Here is a 6,000-nt window from a genome sequence, read left to right as displayed (position 1 = left end):
AAAAAATATTATTAATTAACATTTATAGTTTAGTATTTTCTAGATTGTCTTTTGACTTGAAAGTAAAGATCTTTAATGTGTTGTTTTTACAAAATCTGTCACGTGGGAGCAGGAAGCAGGACCCAAATGCTGATGTGGGGAAAAAAGGATATTTGATAATAAAACGAAAACGGTTCAAACCAAGGGTGTCCACGACACGTAGCAAAACAGGTTACCCAAATACTGGAGCCAGGGGGGAAAGCGCAGAAACAGATCGGGGAGACGACCAGGAAACCAACAGTAGCAGACGTCTCAGGACAGACTGGGGAAAAACGACAGACGACCCAACCCAGACAAAGGGAAGCACAGAGACTAAATACACACAAGGAGGGCAGGGCAAAAAGAACACAGGTGAGACACACGAGGAACAGGTGCAGACAATCCCAGGGTCAGGAGACACAGGAAAAACAAGACACCAGAAATAAGACACAGGAAAGGAAGTGAATCAACACGCGGGAAGAGACTTCAGAATAAAACAGGAAACCAAAACATGGAATCATGACACGGGTAGGAGACATCGGCAAAGTAAAAAGGAACCCATAAAAGACAGGGAAACAGGAAGTGCAAAACTAATTCAAAATAAAAGAGGAAATCAAAACACGGAATCATGACTAAATCGTTACAAATACAGACTCTGGTACCCGCATGGTCTTCACCTAAAGACTCATGATAATACACTTTGAGATTGCTTTTATCAATGAAAAGTGCTCTATAAATGAAATGTATTATTATTATTATTATTATTATTACTACTACTACAACAGAGGTACATAGCTTAAGAAAAAAAGACTTTACTTTATGTTGACTTTCAGTTTTGCTCCATTCTGAATTACTTAAAAATATGCAAAATACATTTCATGCTGGCAAACTTTATATGGAACGACGAAATATTAACATACATTAACAGTATCTATTGTTATTAGAACTGTCTTGATTTAGCTTCGATTTAAGGCAGGACAGACAGAATTTGTGTTAAAAAAAAACATTCTGGACTTCCCTCTAAATATTTGCCTAATACATTTATATCCCTCTGAAGGGCGAGTGAGATGGAATTGCGTTCGAGGACAACAGTTTGGCGACACTTCACACCACCGGAGAGATTTTTCACGGGCTCTGGAAGTGGCGGTTGGCAGAAACTGGTTTGAGACTGGATCGGGATGATGAGTCAGGTAGATGATGACAACAGCGACATGGACTCTGACAACTGGACTAACGTAGGTAGCCAACGAGGAAGGGGAAATGGCGGACTGAGGGCGACTAGCCTAAACAACAAAAGGGGTCTGGAGGAGAACAGCTTGGATGAGGGAAGGCAGGTCGTTCGGAAAAAGGTAGTGAGAGAGGGATTTAAAATAATTATCAAATTTAAGACGGAAGATGTTCATATTCCGATTAGCCCGATAAATCTGGCAAAGGAGTTAAAAAAGAAGATAGGAGATGTAGAAATGGCAAAGATCCTGAGGGATGGGAGTCTACTAGTCAAAGTTAAAACAGAAGAACAAAAAAATAAAACGATGCGAGTAGAAAACATATGCAAGAAAATTGTGAATGAAAAAATAGTTCTTGGAGAGAAGAAAGTGACAAGAGAGGTGATAACATGTATTCCGGTGGAGGAGGACTTGGAGAGGCTCAAGAAAAGCATGGTGGGGGAGACATTAACCAAATGAAGAGATTGCAGAGAAATAGTGATGGGGAAAGGGTGGACAGTTTATCTATTCTTATAGAATTTAATGAGAGCGGACTGCCACAAAAAGTGAATGTTGGACCAATGATATTTCCAGTAAGACCATATGTCCCAGCCCCACTTTGCTGTTATAAGTGCCAGAAATATGGACACATAGCAGTGGTTTGGAAAGGGAAACAGAAGTGTCCTAAATGCAGCGGGGACCATAGAATCGAGGAGTGTAGAGAGGGAATGGAGGACAAATGCAGTAATTGTGGGGGACAGCATAGAGTCACATATGGAGGATGTGAAATCAGGAAAAGGGCTGTGGAAATACGACATTAGTTATGCTGAAGCAATCAAGAAAGTACAAGGAAAAAAAGCCAGACAACAAACGGAAATAGAGAACACAAGTCTGACAGCATTGGTCGAACAAGCGAAGTACAAAGAAACAGCAGCATTAGAAGATAATATTATTCTGTTCGTCTCTTATGTTATTAACTGCACGGATCAGGTCAAACACAAAACAGAGAAAATAAAAATTATAGCAAAAGGAGCAGAAAGATTTTTGGGGATCAAGAATTTGACATGGGAGCACATCAACAAGAGACTTGAAGCGGAAGGGAAACCAGGCAGTCAAGCTGAGGGGACATAATGAAAATTCTGCAATGGAACGCACATAGCCGTTTAGCAAATGGACAAGAGTTCAAAGGATTCATTCAAAACCTCTCAAGAAAGCCAGACATTATATGTATACAGGAAACATAGATAAAACCTTCATTAGAGTTCATTATAAAAGGTTACATGGGTGTCCGCAGGGATCGAGGGGAGGGTAATGGAGGAGGATGTGTTATATTTATAAAGCAGGGACTGCAGTACAGATTTTTAAAAAGAGGGGATGAACTGGAGTATTTGTTGATTGAAGTTTGGACAAAAATAGAGAATATCAAAAAAAATGAATTTTTACAATCCCTGTAAAAAATTAACAAATTATATAATGGAAGGAATAGCAAAAGAGTTACAAGGAAAGGTAATATGCTGTGGTGATTTTAATGCACATAGTACGTTATGGGACAAACGCAATGACAATAATGGTTTAGTTGTGGAGGAATTTATGAAAATTAAAAATTTAGTATGCTTGAATGATGGAAGAGGAAACAAAAATAGATGCGAGAACAGGAGTAGAGACCTCCATTGATCTGACACTGGTATCTGATACGCTAGCAAGTACTTGTACATGGGAGGTTATTAGAAATACAACAATTGGCAGTGATCATTACCCGATAATGGTAGATATTGGAATTGAATATGAGGGGGAGGTAACAAGTGTGGAAACATGGGCATTCAATAGTGCAGATTGGGATAAATTCAAAAAGATAACTGAGCAAGAAATGGAAAAAATTCTGGTTAATGAAAATGTGAATGAAGTAAATGAGTATGTTTGTAAAGCCATCTTAGAGGCAGTAGAGAAATCTATAAAGAAGAAGAATAGTAGGCATAATATTAAGATTGTTCCTTGGTGGACAAAAGAATGTAGCAAAGCAATAAAAGCTCGAAATAAAGCATTTAAAATTATTAAAAGGAATAGCAGTTTTCAAAATTTTATAGAATATGAAAGAGTGCAGGCAAGTGTACGGAAAATAATAAAAGATGCAAAGAAGGAATACTGGAGAAGATTTTGTAATACTGTGGGAAGGGTGACAGAAATTGGGAAAGTGTGGAGAATGATTAAAAGAATGAAGGGGGGTAAACAAGAGCGTGGTTATCCAGTTTTGAGCGAAGGGGGAATAATAGCAGTGAAGGATGAAGAAAAGGCAGAGATGCTAGTTAAAACTTTTGTCAAAATTCATAGTGAAGACAACATCAGTGGGGAAGGGAAAAGAGGAAGGGAAGACACATTAGCAGGAAATGAAGGAATATTAAAGGAGGAACAAGACATAGACAACTTAATTAATAAACCATTTAGTGTTACAGAGCTGAATCGATCTCTGAGGAAAACAAAGATGTCAGCACCAGGAAAGGATCAAATGAATTATATCATGTTAAACCATCTTGGGGAATCAGCAAAAGAAAAAATTCTGGAGTTGTATAACAAAGTGTGGGAAGTAGGTAAGTTACCCCAAAGCTGGAAAGAAGCAATTATAATACCAATACCAAAAACGGAGAAAAATCGCTCAGATCCCAAAAATTACAGACCAATCTCATTAACGTCAAACATGTGTAAAATAATGGAAAAAAATGATAAATGAAAGGTTAATATATCATATTGAAAAGGAAGGATATTTGTCTAGGTATCAGAGTGGGTTCAGGAGAGGGAGAAATACTCTGGACCCAGCTCTGTGGTTAGAAAATGAAATAAGGAAAGCTCAGGTTAATAGAGAGAGTGTCTTCTTTGATATAGAAAAAGCATATGATATGATGTGGAGAGAAGGATTTCTAATAAAACTTAAGCAACAAGGAATCAAAGGACGGATATTTAGATGGGTGAAAGACTTTTTAAACAAAAGAATAATTCAAGTAAGAGTAGGAAGGAGAGAATCCGAAAAATTTGAAATAGAAAATGGAACACCGCAAGGGAGTATAGTGAGCCCACAAATATTTTCCGTAATGATAAATGATATTTTTGTGGGGGTAGAGAATAGAATCGGGGTGTCATTATTTGCAGACGATGGTGCAATTTGGAAAAGGGGTAGAAATGTAGAGTTTGTGGTAAAGAAAATGCAGGAATCCATTAACAAGTGGAAGAATGGTCACATAAATGGGGTTTTAAATTTGCTGTTCAGAAGACTAAAGTAATGTGTTTTACAAATAAAAGAATTAATAATGAAATGAAATTAAAATTATACAACCAGGAAATAGAGAGAGTGAAACAGTTTAGGTTTTTGGGGATATGGTATGATGAGAAATTAACATGGAAGGTGCATATTCAAAAAGTAATAGATAAATGCAAAAAGGTACTGAATGTGATGAAGTGTTTGGTGGGACAGGAGTGGGGGGCTGACAGAGCAGCGATGAAGGCCATCTACGCAGGCCTGATCAGATCAGTTCTGGATTATGGGTGCATAGTATATGGGTCAGCAGCAAAAACTACATTACAAAGGTTAGACACGATTCAATATCAGACACTAAGATTGTGTACAGGGGCATTTAAATCAACACCATCAGCAGCGTTACAAGTAGAAATGGGGGAAATGTCACTTGAAATGAGGAGAATACAATTAGAAATAAATTATTGGGGACGGTTACAAGAGCACAGGGAAGATCATCTAGCACAGGATATTCTTAAACCCTGTTGGGAGAAGGAGAAGAGGAGAATGAGAAGTTTTGGATGGGAAGTTCAAAGGAAATGTGAGAAACTACAAGCACATACGTTGAATGTCAGTCCAACAGTACCAATGTCAATAATTCCACCTTGGATACTCCCAGATGCCACAGTGGATTTAACGCTTTTAGAAAAGAATAGACAAAAGATTAACTGGTTCAGTGTACAGGAACGAATTGATAGTTATTATGGTTATGTAAAGATATATACAGACGCATCCAAAAGCTCTGATGGTAAAGTAGCAATAGCAGTATCAGTACCAGAGTTTAATGTCACAAGTGTGAAAAGAATCAGTGATGGGTTATCAATATACACCGGGGAGATATTGGCAATTCTTTTAGCAGTACAATGGGTGGAAGACCCATAAGACCAATGAAAACAATAATTTGTTCTGACTCAAGCTCATCATTACTCAGTATTAGTAGCCGCCACACAGACAGTAGGAAAGACATTTTAATAGAAATACAACAAACACTGTAATAAATTTATATGATGGGTCTCACAGTACATTTTCTTTGGGTTCCAGCACATTTGGGTGTAGTAGGAAATGAAATTGCAGACAAAATTGCAAAGCAGGCGACCAGGAAAACACAAATTGACATCACGGTGAACATTAGCACAACAGAAATTAGGGGAATGATAAAACAGAAATTGAGAAGCATTTGGCAAAAACAGTGGGAGAAGGAAAGGAAAGGGAGATGGTATTACAAAGTGCAAAAGAAAGTGGGAGAGATGAGAAGTACAAGAAGAAGTAGAAAAGAGGAGACAATCATTACAAGACTCAGATTTGGGCATACTGGACTTAATAGTACACTATTCAAAATAGGAAAACATAACTCAGGAAACTGTGACAATTGCGGACAAGAGGAAACAATAGAACACATCATAGTACTCTGTCAAAAATATGGGACAGAGAGAACACGACTCAGACAGAACCTGAGAAAGCTTAAGATGAAACTGAATATTTTGGACATTTTAC

General features: G+C 37.7%; 1 protein-coding gene across 6 annotated transcripts in view; it reads left to right on the top strand.

Annotated features, from left to right (window-relative positions):
• Nucleotides 1-1,079: 1,079 nt before the first annotated feature.
• Nucleotides 1,080-6,000, top strand: part of camk2d1 (calcium/calmodulin-dependent protein kinase (CaM kinase) II delta 1) — a 143,904-nt gene continuing 138,983 nt past the window's right edge. For 3 of the 6 annotated variants that reach the window (XM_035626299.2, XM_035626300.2, XM_035626298.2), the window contains exon 1: nt 1,084-1,208. The gene's annotated coding sequence lies outside the window, so the exon portion shown is untranslated. Of the gene's footprint in view, nt 1,209-6,000 lie in introns of all 6 variants that reach the window. The other 3 variants (XM_035626303.2, XM_035626302.2, XM_035626301.2) reach the window with 2 other exon arrangements.

Source organism: Scophthalmus maximus, chromosome 2 (genome assembly GCF_022379125.1).
Source record: "Scophthalmus maximus strain ysfricsl-2021 chromosome 2, ASM2237912v1, whole genome shotgun sequence".
Lineage (NCBI taxonomy): Eukaryota > Metazoa > Chordata > Actinopteri > Pleuronectiformes > Scophthalmidae > Scophthalmus > Scophthalmus maximus.
The sequence above is the reverse complement of the archived record's forward strand: the minus strand, read 5'-3'. Positions and strand labels throughout refer to the sequence as shown.